This window comes from Salmo trutta, unplaced genomic scaffold, assembly GCF_901001165.1.
Source record: "Salmo trutta unplaced genomic scaffold, fSalTru1.1, whole genome shotgun sequence".
NCBI lineage: Eukaryota > Metazoa > Chordata > Actinopteri > Salmoniformes > Salmonidae > Salmo > Salmo trutta.
This window is the reverse complement of record NW_021823154.1, coordinates 1028198-1045781: the sequence shown is the minus strand read 5'-3', so window position 1 is coordinate 1045781 and position 17584 is coordinate 1028198. Positions and strand designations below refer to the sequence as shown.

Sequence of the window (17584 nt, the reverse complement as noted above, 5' to 3'; positions counted from 1 at the left end):
GGCTTTGAGACTGTGTTTATATTACTAAAGCAGAACACAGGACTGTCTATATCCCAGTATGAATGGTTGGTCAGTACACACCTGGCTTTGAGACAGTGTTTATATTACTAAAGCAGAACACAGGACTGTCTATATCCCAGTATGAATGGTTGGTCAGTACACACCTGGCTTTGAGACTGTGTTTATATTACTAAAGCAGAACACAGGACTGTCTATATCCCAGTATGAATGGTTGGTCAGTACACACCTGGCTTTGAGACTGTGTTTATATTACTAAAGCAGAACACAGGACTGTCTATATCCCAGTATGAATGGTTGGTCAGTACACACCTGGCTTTGAGACTGTGTTTATTTTACTAAAGCAGAACACAGAACTGTCTATATCCCAGTATGAATGGTTGGTCTGTACACACCTGGCTTTGAGACTGTGTTTATATTACTAAAGCAGAACACAGAACTGTCTATATCCCAGTATGAATGGTTGGTCTGTACACACCTGGCTTTGAGACTGTGTTTATATTACTAAAGCAGAACACAGGACTGTCTATATCCCAGTATGAATGGTTGGTCAGTACACACCTGGCTTTGAGACTGTGTTTATATTACTAAAGCAGAACACAGGACTGTCTATATCCCAGTATGAATGGTTGGTCAGTACACACCTGGCTTTGAGACTGTGTTTACACTACTAAAGCAGAAAACAGGACTGTCTATATCCCAGTATGAATGGTTGGTCAGTACACACCTGGCTTTGAGACTGTGTTTATATTACTAAAGCAGAATACAGGACTGTTTATATCCCAGTATGAATGGTTGGTCAGTACACACACCTGGCTTTGAGACTGTGTTTATATTACTAAAGCAGAACACAGGACTGTCTATATCCCAGTATGAATGGTTGGTCAGTACACACCTGGCTTTGAGACTGTGTTTATATTACTAAAGCAGAACACAGGACTGTCTATATCCCAGTATGAATGGTTGGTCAGTACACACACCTGGCTTTGAGACTGTACCTGACTCCTGCAGGTATGTAAAAGTAAGAATTGACATTATGACTTACCTCAACATGGCCACAAGTCTTACAGCTCTGAGGAATCCCTGAAGTCAAAAGTAATTGTTATTTAAAATGGACAATCTCATGGAATATTGAATTAATAATTATTAAATAGACTTGTAATAAAAATGAATATAAGTGATCAACAGTCTCTGAATGTACACTCATTAGCATACCATAATCTGACATTAGTGTTATATTAATTAATGTTTGTGGAAGCAGGAAACAACATCGTTCTGGTCCATGTTTTGTAGATGTTGGGGGTCTGATATCTGGTAGATCCTAGGATGAGAGCTTAAAGGTAGAGTCAGATAAATGATGATGTACGAGCAGCACCACAGATATTGTGATGAGCAAGATGCTTGACTTCTCTCTCACACAGTCACACACAGTATCTGCCTATGTGGAAGGGTTCTCTTCACTCTCTTACAGAGTGTTAGTCACGGGACCAAAACAGCGGAGAAGTTTAGCATTGTGCTACAACACTCTTAGTTGTTGTAGAAATTGACCCACTATGCTGTTTACTTTGTGCATCTACGTCATATCGCTGACTCTACCTTTAAGTTTGTTTTGACCAAATAGATCATGATTGTTTTCCTTGCCTGGGAATCAAGAATAATGAACGCTTTAATCATATTGATTTAAAAACAATTATCAGTTAACACTCACATTTCTCATGGTCTCTGGTGTCCTCAGGTCCAGGCTTGATACAACTCTCTCCACCATGGTCTCTGGTGTTCTCAGGTCCAGGCTTGATACAACTCTCTCCACCATGGTCTCTGGTGTTCTCAGGTCCAGGCTTGATCCAACTCTCTCCACCATGGTCTCTGGTGTCCTCAGGTCCAGGCTTGATACAACTCTCTCCACCATGGTCTCTGTTGTTCTCAGGTCCAGGCTTGATCCAACACTCTCCACCATGGTCTCTGGTGTTCTCAGGTCCAGGCTTGATACAACTCTCTCCACCATGGTCTACGGTGTCCTCAGGTCCAGGCTTGATCCAACTCTCTCCACCATGGTCTCTGGTGTTGGTAAAGCAGAAGGACAGACTGTGATTAAACTAAATACATTCCTACAATCTAATTGTAGGAATGATTCCAGAGGAAAACAAATGATAAACATTGCTATGACTCACCTTTGAATGTATTGGTCATCAATCTGACACAGGGTCACTGAGGTCAGTGAGGAGGAATAAACCCCAAACCCAGGATAGAGGGGTTCAGTAAATGTGGTGTGTTCTGTGTAAAGGTGTGTCAGTGTACCAGAGGAGGACACACCATAGAAGGACAAAGTACCAGCTGGCCAGTCCAGATACACTCCAACTCTGTTAGAAACAGGGTCAGAGATGGATCTGCTATGGACTCCAGCATGGTTAAATAAATAGAGGCTATCAGAGCAGGCTAAACACCAGGACTTCCTATTGGCTCCAATCCTACTGTCGGCCTCCCCTCCCTTCCTCATCATTCCTTTGTACACCACACCAATGACAGTCATGTGATCACCCCTCTCCACCTCCCAGTAATAACGAGATCCAGATAAGCTTTCTCTGCAGAGAACTTGGGAATGATAGTCAAATCTGTCTGGATGGTCTTCATAATGCTGCTTCTCTGCCACCCGTGTCACCTTCGTGTTCCCCTCAGACAGTATCAGGTTTGGGTTTGCTGTATTTGGGTCCAGGGTGAGATGACAGGCATCTGTAGACAAAAGGAGAGTTTAATCAAACCACATCTTGATATAAAATGTTGTTTTGTAATTACAGAACAAGAACTGATTAGTTACTATGTTACTATAGTTCTGAATATGTAGTTAATTAGGATTGAAGAGACTTACATTTCCTCAGCCCTGATTTCAGCCTGCAATCTCCACCATGATCCACACTGTAGGAGAAACAGGTTATTAACTGACAAAGACCTAACAAAGCAGTCAACATTTAAACCATATTTGTGTGTTCTGGTGCACTATCCAAGCTCATTACTAGAGACATACAGGTATTATATCCTACCTACTGCATACAGAACGGAGTACAATTCATTACTAGAGACATACAGGTATTCTATCCTACCTACTGAATACAGAACAGAGTACAATTCATTACTAGAGACATACAGGTATTCTATCCTACCTACTGCATACAGAACAGAGTACAATTCATTACTAGAGACATACAGGTATTCTATCCTACCTACTGCATACAGAATGGAGTACAATTCCAACAGGATATCAGAGATGCAGAAGAAAAGTATTCATGTGGTGATGATGTATGCTGTGTTGGAGTGCTCAGCCTGCTGGGTAAACTTCCCCTTAATTCTACCATTATGTCCTCATGTTACTGACCCTACTACACTACATATGACACAACCACTGCTCACACTATTAGGACATCTATTCTGACTTACTTCAGCTTAATCAGTTTATATGTGGGATCCACCAGAGCAGCTGAAAGCAGTCCTCCTGCAGAGTCTCCTGGGTGATTGTAGCTCAGGTCCAGCTCTTTCAGGTGGGAGGGGTTTGACCTCAGAGCGTAAGACAGAGCAGCACAGCCCTCCTCTGTGACCAGACAGCCAGACAGCCTACAGAGAGACACACAACAGCTGTCTAGGTTGGTGTACTGGTGTCAATCATCTTGTAGGACACCCATACATTTGTCCATGACACAAACATTGTATTTGTTTTACTAAGCTCAGTACAGACCTGACTGAAACAACTGTACTTACCCCAGTGTGTGTTTACAGTCTGGATCCTCCAGTCCAGCAGACAGCAGTGTAACTCCTGAGTCCTGCAGGTCATTGTCTCTCAGCTCCAGTTGTTTCAGTTGTGAGTTGGGTGAACTCAGGACTGAGGCCAGATGTGAACAGCAACCCTCTGTCAGACCACACTGACCTAGACTACAGGGCAGAAGAGCACATGATTAACACATGTTTAAAACATCCACATAATAACTCATACTGAAGATATTTAACTCACACTAGTGTCTGTATGTTGCAGAGTGGACTGGTTAGTCCAACACAGAGCAGCTCCACTCCTCTGTCTCCCAGGTCATTGTTGCTGAGGTCCAGTTCTCTCAGGGGGGAGTTTGGTGTCTGCAGAGCTGAGGCCAGAGTCTCACAGGATTCATATGTGAGTTTACAGCCATCCAGTCTGGAGAGAGGAGATATGTTGATACACTGTTAAATATGCAAAGATTTAAGAATAATGAGATGCATTAAGACAATAACAGAAGGACACATGATTAGACTATGTTAAAAATATACTAACTCACTCAATATATTTAACCGTAGTTTGACATATTTATCACATTTGATGAATGTTTCTGCATATTTACCAAGATGTTCAAATAATGTTAAAAACATAATTACTACAAATATATAAACACTATAAAGACAATGGATACTGAAGATATTTAACTCACACTAGTGTCTGTATGTTGCAGAGTGGACTGGTTAGTCCAACACAGAGCAGCTTCACTCCTCTGTCTCTCAGGTCATTGTAGCTGAGGTCCAGTTCTCTCAGGGGGGAGTTTGGTGTCTGCAGAGCTGAGGTCAGAGTCTCACAGGATTTATATGTGATTTTACAGCCATCCAGTCTTGAGAGAGGAGATATGTCGACACTGTTAAATATGCAAAGCTTTAAGAATAATGAGATGCATTAAGACAATAACAGAAGGACATGATTAGACTATGTTAAAAATATACTAACTCACTCAAGATATTTAACCTTAGTTTCATATATTTACCACATTTGAAGAATGTTTCTGCATATTTACCAAGATGTTCAAAAAATGTTAAAAACATAATTACTACAAATATACTGCTCAAAAAAATAAAGGGAACACTAAAATAACACATCCTAGATCTGAATGAATGAAATAATCTTATTAAATACTTTTTTCTTTACATAGTTGAATGTGCTGACAACAAAATCACACAAAAATAATATATGGAAATCCAATTTATCAACCCATGGAGGTCTGGATTTGGAGTCACACTCAAAATTAAAGTGGAAAACCACACTACAGGCTGATCCAACTTTGATGTAATGTCCTTAAAACAAGTCAAAATGAGGCTCAGTAGTGTGTGTGGCCTCCACGTGCCTGTGTGACCTCCCTAAAACGCCTGGGCATGCTCCTGATGAGGTGGCGGATGGTCTCCTGAGGGATCTCCTCCCAGACCTGGACTAAAGCATCCGCCAACTCCTGGACAGTCTGTGGTGCAACGTGGTGTTGGTGGATGGAGCGAGACATGATGTCCCAGATGTGCTCAATTGGATTCAGGTCTGGGGAACGGGCGGGCCAGTCCATAGCATCAATGCCTTCCTCTTGCAGGAACTGCTGACACACTCAAGCCACATGAGGTCTAGCATTGTCTTGCATTAGGAGGAACCCAGGGCCAACCGCACCAGCATATGGTCTCACAAGGGGTCTGAGGATCTCATCTCGGTACCTAATGGCAGTCAGGCTACCTCTGGCGAGCACATGGAGGGCTGTGCGGCCCCCCAAAGAAATGCCACCCCACACCATGACTGACCCACCGCCAAACCGGTCATGCTGGAGGATGTTGCAGGCAGCAGAACGTTATCCACGGCGTCTCCAGACTCTGTCACGTCTGTCACATGTGCTCAGTGTGAACCTGCTTTCATCTGTGAAGAGTACAGGGCGCCAGTGGCGAATTTGCCAATCTTGGTGTTCTCTGGCAAATGCCAAACATCCTGCACGGTGTTGGGCTGTAAGCGTCGGGCCCTCATACCACCCTCATGGAGGCGGTTTCTGACTGTTTGAGCAGACACATGGACATTTGTGGCCTGCTGGAGGTCATTTTGCAAGGCTCTGGCAGTGCTCCTCCTGCTCCTCCTTGCACAAAGGCGGAGGTAGCGGTCCTGCTGCTAGTTTGTTGCCCTCCACGTCTCCTGATGTACTGGCCTGTCTCCTGGTAGCGCCTCCATGCTCTGGACACTACGCTGACAGACACAGCAAACCTTCGTGCCAGAGCTCGCATTGATGTGCCATCCTGGATGAGCTGCACTACCTGAGCCACTTGTGTGGGTTGTAGACTCCGTCACATGCTACCACTCGAGTGAAAACACCGCCAGAATTCAGAAGTGACCATAACATCAGCCAGGAAGCATAGGAACTGAGAAGTGGTCTGTGGTCACCACCTGCAGAACCACTCCTTTATTGGGGGTGTCTTGCTATTTGCCTATAATTTCCACCTGTTGTCTATTCCATTTGCACAACAGCATGTGAAATGTATTGTCAATCAGTGTTGCTTCCTAAGTGGACAGTTTGATTTCACAGAAGTGTGATTGACTTGGAGTTACATTGTGTTATTTAAGTGTTCCCTTTATGTTTTTGAGCAGTGTATATAAACACTATAAAGACAGTGGATACTGAAGATAGTTAACTCACAGTAGTGTCTGTATGTTGCAGAGTGGACTGGTTAGTCCAACACAGAGCAGCTCCACTCCTCTGTCTCCCAGGTCATTGTAGCTGAGGTCCAGTTCTCTCAGGGGGGAGTTTGGTGTCTGCAGAGCTGAGGTCAGAGTCTCACAGGATTCATATGTGAGTTTACAGTGATCTAGTCTGGAGAGAGGAGATAATCTGTTAGATATACAAATCCTCCAGAATAACGATACTGTAAACATCAACTCAATAACAGAACTTACAGTGCTCTTTTGCAGGTTTTCACTACCGGCAGCAACCTCTGATAACCTTCCTCTGATGTGTTGTATGTCTTCAGGTCAAACTCCTCCAGCACCTCCTCTGACATCAGTAACAGGTAGGCCAGGGCTGAACATTGGTCAGGTTTTAGCTCTTTTTCTGAAAGAGTTCCTGATCGCAGGGAGGTCTGCATGTCTTCAACTAGAGAGTTGGCACCAAGTTCATTCAGACAGTGGAACAAGTTGATGATCCTTTCTGGTGAGGATTCCTGGTTGATCTTGTATGAAAGGTACCTGACTGTTCTCTCAACTGTTTCCTCATTGGTCTGTGTGGTACTTCCTGTCTGTGTCAGAAGGCCTCGTAACAGATTCTGATTGGACTCCAGTGAGAGACCCAGAAGGAAGCGGAGGAACAGGTCCAGGTGTCCATTCTCACTCTTCAAGGCCTGGTCCACCGTGCTCTCGTGTGTAAGTCAGACAACTGGATTGACTCCTTCTCTTCATCACTAGTGGGGGAGAAAACATTTTCCTTCTTGTCCAGACATGATTCTAAAGCATGCACTGCTGCTAGAAACTCCTGAATGCTCAGATGCACAAAGCTGTAGACCTTGTCTTGGTACAGCCCAGATTCTTCTTTAAAGATCTCTGTACACAATGCTGAGTACTCTGATGCCTCTGTGACATCAAGGCCACACTCTCTCAGGTCCTCCTCATAGAAGATCAGGTTGCCCTTCTGCAGCTGTTGGAAAGCCAGCTTTGCCAGTTTCAGGATCATGTCTTTGTCTGACTGAGACAGTTCCTTTGGGTTTGTCTCTGTGGCTTTGTTGTACTTCCTGTTCTTCACAATGATTTGGATGAGCACGAAGTGTGAGTACATCTGGGTCAGAGTTTTGGGGACTTCATCCTTCTCTGCCTCTTTCAGTATCATCTCAAGGACAGTGGCTGATATCCAACAGAAGACTGGCATGTGGCACATGATGTGGAGGCTCCTTGATGTCTTCATGTGTTTGATGATTTCATTGGCCAGATTCTGATCTGTGATTTTCTTCCTGAAATACTCCTCCTTCTGTGGATCATTGAACCCTCGTACCTCTGTCAGCTGGTCAATACACTCAGGAGGGATCTGATTGGCTGCTGCAGGCCGTGAGGTTATCCAGACGAGAGCATGGGGAAGCAGATTCCCCTCGATGAGGTTTGTCAGCAGCACGTCCACTGAGGTTGGCTTCGTGACATCACAGCACTTCTCATTGTTTTTGAAGTCTAGAGGAAGTCAACACTCATCCAGACCATCAAAAATGAAAACAGTTTTGGTTTCACCATCTTCAATGCTGTCAATCTCTTTCAGCTCTGGGAGGTAGTGGGAAAGAAGTTGCATCAGACTGTATTGGTCCTTTTTTAGGTTCAGATCACGGAAAGGAAGAGGAAACATGAAATGAACGTCCTGATTTGCTTTTCCCTCTGCCCAGTCAAGGATGACCTTCTGCACAGAGACTGTTTTTCCAATGCCAGCGATTCCTTTTGTCAGCACAGTTCTGCTAGGTTTGTCTTGTCGAGGTAAAGGCTTGAAGATGTCGTTGCATTTGATTGGTGTCTCTTGTGTGGTTTGTTTCTTGGATGCCATCTCTATCTGTCTAACCTCATGTTCATTATTGAGCCCTCCACTTCCACCCTCTGTGATGTAGAGCTCTGTGTAGATGTCCTTTAACAGAATTTGGTTTCCATGGTGTCCAATTCCTTCAGATATGTGTTGATACTTGTGTTTCAGTTTAGCTTTAATGTCTTGTTGGACTGTCAGCAGAGTTTGACCTGTAGGAAAACAATGAGAGTTGGGACTCATAAGTTTGTGTGTGTGTGTGTTTAATAAGGGCCTTTGTACCGTTCTTTGTAATATTGTATGAAATACAGTCTTACTTCTTCTGTCCAGAAGGTTGTGTGTGATATTTAATGGATCCTCACTGTCCAAACTCTCCACTTCCTTATTGTCATCTGGTAATGGTTCCTGGCTGAAAGCAGGTGGCTGATCACTCTTCATTGATAGCAGGCTGGTTGTAGGTGACTCTGCTCTGGGCTTCTGGACACTGAACAAAACAGGGAGACAGATCACCTCATCAATATCTCATCAACTTCATTTTTACAACTGTATAATGGACCTTCTCTGTATAATTCCTGATGTTTCTATTTAAATGAATCCACATTTGGGAAAACAGCAGCACTGAGTGGTATCTACTCTGTCTTTTATAAAGCTAGCCATCTTCAGTTAGCTAGCCATCTTCAGTTAGCTAGCCATCTTCAGTTAGCTAGCCAGCTTCAGTTAGCTAGCTATCTTCAGTTAGCTTCCCATTCCAGGTCAGGCTTCATCCATACTATGATAGTGTATACGTCCACTGCTAAGTCTAGTAGGCTTATAACTGTGTGTCGCACATGGCTAGTCGAACCCCAAACTCTTCATTTAGGCAGGTTAACTCAGAGCTAACTCCACTTATCCTGAATGAAGTGTCTGAGCCACTAGTTGAGGACCAATGAAATCAGATACCATTCCTCTCACACAGATTGGGTCATCCTCCCCTTCATTTGAGGAAGATGACCGATGTAAAGATTGGATTAATCATATAGCTCTGCATTGACATGATTGGTTGACGGTAGGTGGGGGCGGGAGGTCCTGTATAAACACAAACTCACTTCCTTGACAACAGCTCTGCACTGCTCCTCAAAGAACAGGAAGTATGAACGCCCTGACTTCTACAAAGGCCGTATCACCGTAAAATGCTGCATGGCAAATGCAGACGTCAGATTGATCATGCAGAGCCTTTATTTTTGTATTTAACCTTTATTTAACTAGGCAAGTCAGGCAAGTCAGCGGTGCTGCAATCTACTGCAGAGATAGCCTGCAGAGTTCTGTCTAACTATCCAGGTCTGTACCCAAACAATTTGAGTTCCTACTTTTAAAAATCCAACTTTCCAGAAACAAGTCTCTCACTGTTGCCGCTTGCTATAGACCACCCTCTGCCCCCAGCTATGCTCTGGACACCATATGTGAACTGATTGCCCCCCATCTATCTTCAGAGCTCGTGCTGCTTGGTGACCTAAACTGGGACATGCTTAACACCCCAGCCATCATACAATCTAAGCTTGATGCCCTCAAACTCACACAAATTATCAATGAACCTACCAGGTAAAACCCCAAAGCTGTAAACACGGGCACCCTCATAGATATTATCCTAACCAAATTGCCCTCCAAATACACCTCTGCTGTTTTCAACCAAGATCTCAGTGATCACTGCCTCATTGCCTGCATCCGTAATGGGTCTGCGGTCAAACGACCACCCCTGGTTACTCTTCAAAAGTGCCTTCCTACCATCTTAAATAAGCATGCCCCATTCAAAAAATGTAGAACTAGGAACAGATATAGCCCTTTGTTCACTCCAGACCTGACTGCCCTTGACCAGCACAAAAACATCCTGTGGCATTCTGCATTAGCCCCCATGATATGCAACTTTTCAGCGAAGTTAGGAACCAATATACACAGGCAGTTAGGAAAGCTAAGGCTAGCTTTTCAAGCAGAAATGTGCATCCTGTAGCACAAACTCAAAAAAGTTCAGGGACACTGTAAAGTCCATGGAGAATAAGAGCACCTCCTCCCAGCTGCCCACTGCACTGACGCTAGAAAACACTGTCACCACCGATAAATCCACTGTAATTGAGAATTTCAATAAGAATTTTTCTACTGCTGGTCATGCTTTCCACCTGGCTACCCCTACCCCGGCCAACTGCCTTGCACCCCCCACAACAACTCGCCCAAGCCTCCCCCATTTCTCCCCATTTCTCCTAGCTGATGTTCTGGAAGAGCTGCAATATCTGGACCCCTACAAATCAGCCGAGCTAGACAATCTGGACCCTCTCTTTCTAAAATTATCTGCTGGAATTGTTGCAACCCCTATTACTAGCCTGTTCAACCTCTCTTTCATATCATCTGAGATTCCCAAAGATTGGAAAGCTGCCGCGAACATCGCCCTCTTCAAAGGGGGTGACACTCTAGACCCAAACTGCTACAGACCTATATCTTTAATATCCTACCCTGCCTTTCTAAGGTCATCGAAAGCAAAGTTAACAAACAGATTACCGACCATTTTGAATCCCACTATACCTTCTCCGCTATGCAATCTGGTCATGGCTGCTGGTCATGGGTGCACCTCAGCCACGCTCGTGGTCCTAAACGATATCATAACTGCCATCGATAAGAGACATTAATGTGCAGCCGTATTCATCGACCTGGCCAAGGCTTTCGACTCTGTCAATCACCACATTCTTATCGGCAGACTAAACAGCCTTGGTTTCTCAAATGACTGCCTTGCCTGGTTCACCAACTACTTCTCTGATAGAGTTCAGTGTGTCAAATCGGAGGGCCTGTTGTCCGGACCTCTGACAGTCTCTATGGGGATGACACAGGGTTCAATTCTCGGGCCGACTCTCTTCTCTGTATACATCAATGATGTCGCTCTTGCTGCTGGTGATTCTCTGATCCACCTCTACGCAGACGACACCATTCTGTATACTTCTGGCCCCTCCTTGGACCCTGTGTTAACAAACCTCCAGACGAGATTCAATGCCATTACAACACTCCTTCCGTGGCCTCCAACTGCTCTTAAATGCAAGTAAAACTAAATGCATGCTCTTCAAGCAATCGCTGCCCGCACCTGCCCACCCATCCAGCATCACTACTCTGGACGGTTCTGACTTAGAATATGTGGACAACTACAAATACCTAGGTGTCTGGTTAGACTGTAAACTCTCCTTCCAGACTCACATTAAGCATCTCCAATCCAAAATTAAATCTAGAATCGGCATCCTATTTCGCAACAAAGCATCCTTCACTCATGCTGCCAAACATAACCTCATAAAACTGACCATCCTACCGATCCTCGACTTTTGCGATGTCATTTACAAAATAGCCTCCAACACTCTACTCAAAAAATTGGATGCAGTCTATCACAGTGCCATCCGTTTTGTCACCAAAGCCCCATATACTACCCACCACTGCGACCTGTACGCTCTCGTTGGCTGGCCCTCGCTTCATACTCGTCACCAAACCCACTGGCTCCAGGTCATCTATAAGTCTTTGCTAGGTAAAGCCCCGCCTTATCTTAGCTCACTGGTCACAATAGCAGCACCCACCCATAGCACACGCTCCAGCAAGTATATCTCACTGGTCACCCTCAAAGCCAATTACTCCTTTGGCCGCCTTTCCTTCTCTATCGAAACTACAAATACTTATGAGTTACGTTGCACTTCCTAAGGCTTCCATTGGCTCTCTAAAGCCTTCAGAATGTGGATTGAGGCGTCTCCTGTCTCTGGGGAGATAATAGGAGCACAGTTTGTCAGTGGACTGCCTGGTGACTAAGAGATTGGAAATGCGCATTGACGTGAGAACGCTGTTTTTTCTTTTCCTCCCTGAATGAAAACACTATAGTCCGGTTGGAATATTATCGCTATTTTACGAGAAAAATACCATAAAAATTGATTTTAAACAGCGTTTGACATGCTTCTAAGTACGGTAAAGGAACATTTAGAATTTTTTTGTCTCGATATGCGCTCACTACCCTTTGGCTAGTGACCTGAACGCACGAACAAAACGGCGGTATTTGGACATAACTATGGATTATTTGGAACAAAAACAACATTTGTTGTGGAAGTAGCAGTCCTGGGAGTGCATTCTGATGAAGATCAGCAAAGGTAATACAATTTTTCTAATACTAATTCTGAGTTTAGTGTGCCACGAATTTGGCGGGTGTCAAAATGGCTAGCCGTGATGGCTGAGCTATGTACTCAGAATATTGCAAAATGTGCTTTCGCCGAAAAGCTATTTTAAAATCTGACATAGCGACTGCATAAAGGAGTTGTGTATCTATAATTCTTAAAATAATTGTTATGTATTTTGTCAACGTTTATGAAGAGTATTTTTGTAAATTCACCGGAAGTTTATGGTGGAAAATACATTTTCTGAACATCATGCGCCAATGTAAAAAGCTGTTTTTGGATATAAATATGAACTTGATTTAACAAAACATATATGTATTGTATAACATAATGTCCTAGGAGTGTCATCTGATGAAGATCGTCAAAGGTTAGTGCATAATTTAGCTGTGTTTTGGGTTTCTGTGACATAATTCCCTGCTTGGAAAATGGCTGTGTGATTATTTGTGTCTATGTACTCTCCTAACATAATCTAATGTTTTGCTTTCGCTGTAAAGCCTTTTTGAAATCGGACAATGTGGATAGATTAACGAGAGTCTTATCTTTAAAATGGTGTAAAATAGTTGATTGTTTGAGAAAATTGAATTGTGGTATTTTAGTACTTTTTGTATTTCGCGCCATGTCTTCCCATTGGCTGTTGGCTAGGTGTCCCGCTGGCGGAACGGGGTTCCGCTAGCGGAACGTCTAGATGTAACAGGTTAAGCATCTCCAATCCAAAATTAAATCTAGAATCGGCTTCCTATTTCGCAACAAAGCATCCTTCACTCATGCTGCCAAACATACCCTCGTAAAACTAACCATCCTACCGATCCTCGACTTCGGCGATGTCATTTATAAAAATAGCCTCCAACACTCTACTCAACAAATTGGATGCATTCTATCACAGTGCCATTCGTTTTGTCACCAAAGCCCCATATACTACCCACCATGGTCGGAACTGGAAGCACAAGCATTTCGCCAACCATTCATTCATAAAAGTGGGTACTGTGTGACAGAGTGATAGACTGTTTTGTCATCATGAAAGACAGGAGGATGGCATTTGTGTTTCTTTACAAGTAGGGTGAGTCAACATTATCTTTCTACTTGCACACACACAGCCACATCATATTTAGCTTATGTTGATTGGACTAAATTATTTTTGGTTGAACTGGTGTTGGAATAGTGGAGGAAGCTCCTGTTTTCTTTGTGACTTGCTGTAACTCTCTGTGGTTCTAAATCAATAGTTGTTCTGTGGTCAGAAAATGTCAGAAACATTAACTTGACCATGCTGTAGGTCATATAACTGTTTGTTACATGCAGTGTGCTTTGTGGACTTCACTGGACAGAGGTTTCTATCCGGTTTTGTGATAAAACAAAGTTGTGGTTGAATTTATTATCCGTCTTATTGTCTAGGCCTTTAGTCCTATATATCACTGTGTCTTATTGTCTCAGCCTTTAGTCCTATATATCACAGTGTCTTATTGTCTAGGCCTTTAGTCCTATATATCACGGTGTCTTATTGTCTAGGCCTTTAGTCCTATATATCACTGTGTCTTATTGGCTAGGTCTTTAGTCCTATATATCACTGTGTCTTATTGTCTAGGCCTTTAGTCCTATATATCACGGTGTCTTATTGTCTAGGCCTTTAGTCCTATATATCACGGTGTCTTATTGTCTCAGCCTTTAGTCCTATATATCACGGTGTCTTATTGTCTCAGCCTTTAGTCCTATATATCACGGTGTCTTATTGTCTCGGCCTTTAGTCCTATATATCACGGTGTCTTATTGTCTCAGCCTTTAGTCCTATATATCACGGTGTCTTATTGTCTCAGCCTTTAGTCCTATATATCACAGTGTCTTATTGTCTCAGCCTTTAGTCCTATATATCACAGTGTCTTATTGTCTAGGCCTTTAGTCCTATATATCACAGTGTCTTATTGTCTCAGCCTTTAGTCCTATATATCACAGTGTCTTATTGTCTCAGCCTTTAGTCCTATATATCACAGTGTCTTATTGTCTAGGCCTTTAGTCCTATATATCACAGTGTCTTATTGTCTCAGCCTTTAGTCCTATATATCACGGTGTCTTATTGTCTAGGCCTTTAGTCCTATATATCACGGTGTCTTATTGTCTAGGCCTTTAGTCCTATATATCACTGTGTCTTATTGTCTAGGCCTTTAGTCCTATATATCACTGTGTCTTATTGTCTAGGCCTTTAGTCCTATATATCACAGTGTCTTATTGTCTAGGCCTTTAGTCCTATATATCACTGTGTCTTATTGTCTAGGCCTTTAGTCCTATATATCACAGTGTCTTATTGTCTAGGCCTTTAGTCCTATATATCACAGTGTCAAGGCATATGAATTAACAGGTTATAGAGCACACAATGAAATGATCACAACACATGGGTTTTAATATGGCTGCCTCCCCCAGTGATTTTACCCACGCACCGCTACTGATTCAGAGTTGACCACATTTGACTCGCTAACTCCTCATATCTGATGAACAGTGATTTGTTGACACCGGAGGGAGAAGAGCATCCGGCAGAGTGTGCAACGATGTCCGAGAGGGAAAGAAAACTGTGTTCGTTGTTTGTAGTAACATCTTGTTGTTGTAACATCCCAAATGGATGGTTTCACCATTAAGGAATCTGGCTTTAAGAGAACTGTACATATTTACAATTAATCGCTTACCTCTTAGAACTGGTGTCTTGAGTCATTTTAGAGGCAGTGGTCCCCTCCTCTCTCTCCCCAGAAAGACTCGTTTTAGAGGCAGGGGTCTCCTCCTCTCTCTCCCCAGACAGACTCATTTTAGAGGCAGTGGTCTCCTCCTCTCTCTCCCCAGACAGACTCATTTTAGAGGCAGTGGTCTCCTCCTCTCTCTCCCCAGACAGACTCATTTTAGAGGCAGTGGTCTCCTCCTCTCTCTCCCCAGAGAGACTCATATTAGATGTAAGTCACAGCTCACTCAGCTACAATAAGAAATAACAGAATAGTCAATATTTCTGAACATTGAAGAACCAATAAGAATGACAACACTTTTACGGTCTGTGGTCAGAGTTTAAACAGAGACTTCATGTTGCATTTAAACATTTACAGTCCAATATGTTATTACTTTGACCTGGATCTCCATTAGCTAGTCGACCTGGTTGGATCCCCTGACTCCATAACAACAGCTGTCTACATGGGCTCCACACACAACTAAAATACATTATAGACATCTACTTTACATTGAAAGACGGTAGTAGACATTACAATGTGCAATCAATCGCCTATAACAACTCTATACCTCATAGCCTATAACATCACATATTAATTAGGATAATCAATATAAATCAACATAAAAGCCTACAATTATTATTCTTGAAAGTTGAAATTTGTATTGTAATAACTTTACAATTCTGCGGATGTTTAACCCCCTAAATCCCCTCTCTCTACAATAGTCTAACTTCTCAAACACTTTTCTATATTAAATTGTAAAAGGCTACAAACCTCAAACATGTTTCTTCGACCGTTATTTCTCTACTTCCTTATAAAATGTTGGCTAATTCCCATTTCAACACAGTGGTCGGGTTGAACACGTATAGGTTTATATTATATGTTCATATTTATGAGACATTAAGTCCCCTAACCCGGACGAAGCTGGGCCAAATTGTGCGCTGCCCTACGGGTCTCCAGATCACGGACGGTTACAGCCCGCGATCGAAAGCGGGTATGTATTGATGCAGTGTCTTAGACCGCTGCGCTACTCGGGAGCTTCAGTTAAAAACAGCTGACAGATATTTCTTCCTAACCCTTTAAGAGAATACAGCCTACACACCATCGTTTCTTGTTCTGGTTTAGTAGTAGCCTACAAGGTGACACGCATTGCTTTGTTATGCAAGAAAATGTCCAAAAATTGACACATTGGTTTGTCTGGCAAGTCCGTTTGATTATGCAATAATAATAATAATTCAGAGCTGGACCGACTTTTGGAAACCCTGATTTAGTCAACATTTACATCGTTTATGTGCCAATTGTTGCATGTCACTTTTACTTGACCGACTTGACGAGACGGACTAGTTTCTTTAGCGACAGATTTACAAAATTCCGACGCTCGTCGTCTTTCAGGTATTGAAACAACGCAAAGTGTCGACTGTGTTGTGGATCATCGGATAGCAAATCACGATAATGTGCAATCAATCACCTATAACAACAACTCACTACCTCATAGCCTATAACATCACATCATATTAATTACGATAATCAATATAAATCAACATAAAAGCCTACAATTATTATTCTTGAAAGTTGAAATCAGTATTGTAATAACTTTACAATTCTGCGGATGTTTAACCCCCTAAATCAACTCTCTATACAATAGTCTAAGTTCTCAAACACTTTTCTATAATAAATTGTAAAAGGCTACAAACCTCAAACATGTTTCTTCGACCGTTATTTCTCTACTTCCTCATAAAATGTTGGCTACTTCCCATTTCAACACAGTGGTCGGGTTCAACACGTATAGTTTCATATTATATGTTCATATTTATGTAACATTAAGTCCCCTAACCCGGACGACGCTGGGTCAAATTGTGCGCCGCCCTATGGGTCTCCGGATCACGGACAGTTACAGCCCGCGATCGAACCCGGGTATGTAGTGATGCAGTGTCTTAGACCGCTGCGCTACTCGGGAGCTTAAGTTAAAATATCTGACAGATATTTCTTCCTAACCCTTTAAGAGAATACAGCCTACACACCATCGTTTCTTGTTCTGGTTTAGTAGTAGCCTACAAGGTGACACGCATTGCTTTGTTATGCAAGAAAATGTCAAAAAATGGACACATTGGTTTGTCTGGCAAGTACGTTTGATTGTGCAATGATAATAATAATTCAGAGCTGGACCGACTTTTGGAAACCCTGATTTAGTCAACATTTACATCGTTTATGTGCCAATTGTTGCATGTCACTTTTACTTGACCGACTTGACGAGACGGACTAGTTTCTTTAGCGACAGATTTACAAAATTCCGACGCACGTCGTCTTTCAGGAATTGAAACAACGCAAAGTGTCGACTGTGTTGGGGATCATCGGATAGCAAATCACGATAATGTGCAATCAATCACCTATAACAACAATTCACTACCTCATAGCCTATAACATCACATCA

The 17584-nt window shown here is 42.8% G+C and overlaps 1 pseudogene; it reads right to left on the bottom strand.

Moving 5' to 3' along the window:
• Window positions 1-2036: 2036 nt before the first annotated feature.
• On the bottom strand, window positions 2037-15997 carry LOC115189437 (NACHT, LRR and PYD domains-containing protein 12-like; annotated as a pseudogene).
• Window positions 15998-17584: the final 1587 nt, after the last annotated feature.